The sequence below is a fragment of the Pinus tabuliformis genome, chromosome 2_2 (assembly GCF_031772625.1).
Source record: "Pinus tabuliformis cultivar Carrire ecotype Pingquan chromosome 2_2, CPIR1, whole genome shotgun sequence".
NCBI lineage: Eukaryota > Viridiplantae > Streptophyta > Pinopsida > Pinales > Pinaceae > Pinus > Pinus tabuliformis.
This window is the reverse complement of record NC_142300.1, coordinates 488,856,167-488,858,602: the sequence shown is the minus strand read 5'-3', so window position 1 is coordinate 488,858,602 and position 2,436 is coordinate 488,856,167.

The window sequence follows — 2,436 nt, the reverse complement described above, 5'->3', positions numbered from 1 at the left end:
TCTTTGGGTGTGTGACATGTGGTATTGGAGCATTCATGTTACCAAAATTGAGGCCTCTGGAAATACAATGATTGAAAGTATTTGTGTAATGTGCACAACAAATCTAGAATAAGAAGAATGGGAACCATACCACACCAGACTGTGGTAGAGCAGGAACAACAACATTTCAGGAGACCAATCCTAAAGTATGGGTGCAGTTGGGAGACGAACTGCGAAATACCAATCCCACAATCTTAGAAACTGTGCAAGAATTAAAGGCTGAGTTGGCTCGACTGTGAGCAGATAATGAACGACATATTCTGGAACAAGAAAATATCATGAAAATCTTGTCAGATAGACAGAACCAAAGACACACAATTCCTAGTCCTGAACAGGGAGATATGACTGGGGAACAAGAATACCATAGAGAATGGGCAAAAGTTGAGGATGGTGAAGAAAACTAGGAAGAAGAATCAGGAAATGCATTAGGGCACAACATGCATAAGAGACAAAAGGTAGAACTTCAAGGGGAATTCTAGAAAATAAAACCTCCACATTTTGGTGGAGAACAGGAGAAGGCAACAGAAGCTTGGCTCATTAACATGAACAAGTATTTCTAGCCGTATGAATATGATCATAATCTTAAATCTAGATTGGAAATTTTCTAGTTGCAGGGAAAGGCCACCTTATGGTGGGAAGAGGTAAAGAGAGTTCATAATGTAAACTAACAAAGCATAACTTGGGATAAGTTTCAAAAATACTTTAAAGAAAAATATTTGAATGAAAGATTCTATGACGAGAAGGCCAAGGAGTTTCATGACCTTCGTTTGGGACAATTATCTATGGATGAGTTCATAACCAAATTCACCTCCTTGATGTGATACGTCCCTTATATACAGGAAGAGAAGGCTAAAGTACAACGGTTTGTCAGTAGCTTGCCACTATTTATAAGGAACACCTTGAGTTCAATAATCCAAAGGCTATGGATGAGGTCATACGCAAAGCTCAGGTATGCTATCAAGAAAATAAGCAGAAAAGTGAGGGAGGAAAGAAATGGAATGACAATAAAGGGAGTAAATTTTCCTTTGGCCATAAAATAAATAAATTTGTGGTCAATAAGATTCCTAGAGGACAGATGAATAGGAATCTGAATAGAAATCCAATCAGATTCAAAAACCCCAGTGAAACCAAGACTAATGAACAATCAATAAGGACTAAAGTGGAAATGGTAGCCAGACCACCAGTATAGTGCTATGGAAGTAGAGAGCCTCATTATGTTAAAAATGTGCACATCATAGGGGAATTGATCACGTAGCTTAGGTTCAAGAGGCATTAGCAGTTGGTGAAGTGGCAAGGAGCAGGCTAAAAGTCAACGCTGCTCTCAAGGACCACTAGGCAGACTACCAACTGACTATAATTGAGTTTGAAGGTAAAATCTTCAACCATAATATGTCTATTTTAATTGAGCCAAGGGATACCTTAATTTATGTTAGCCCCAAAATAATAGAACAATGAAATATTCAAACTATTAAGTTTAAGAATTCTTGGTTGGTACAACTGGCCACTGGGGCCAAAAGGAGAGTGCTGACCAAGGTCAGCAATTGTCTCCTACATATAGGAAGACAACCTACTATGGAAGACTTAAATGTGTTGCCCTTAGGTTCATACGATATTCTCATCGGTATGGACTAGTTGGAGAAACATTGGTCTCTCCTTAACTGTAAAATGAAAATCATTAATTATATGGATGAGGACAAAAAAAGGCAGGAAATTCAAGGGATCATAAGACCTATAAAGCTAAGACCTGTGAAAACCTCCCAATTGGCCAAATGCATTCGAAAAGGGTGCCAGATTTATGCCATTCAAGTAGGATATTCCGATTCCAAAGAAAAATCTGCTGCCATAGAGGATGTACCAATAGTACAAAATTTCCCGGATGTATTTCCAGAAGAAATCCTAGGACTTCCACCAAAAGGGGATATAGATTTTATGATTGAATTAGTGCCAAGGGTTGCAACGATACCGCGAGCTCCTTATCGTATGAGCATAACCAAATTGACAAAGTTGAAAATGCAATTGCACGAACTCCTTGACAAGAAATACATCCAACCAAGTGTATCACCCTAGGGAGCCCCAGTAATTTTTGTTAAAAAGAAGGATGGAACCATGCGTATATGTATGAATTATCATCAATTAAATAAGTTTACCATTAATAATAAGTATCCCCTACCTCGTATTGATGAATTATTCAACCAAGTAAAGGGGGAAACCGTGTTTTCCAAGATTGACCTTCAATCAGGCTATCATCAGATTAGAATCAATGAAGAAGATATGGAAAAAACTGATTTTAGGACTCGTTATGGGAATTATGAGTTTGTTGTGCTACCATTTAGGTTAACCAATGCACTGGCAACTTTCATGTGCCTTATGAACAACATATTCCATCAATATTTAGAC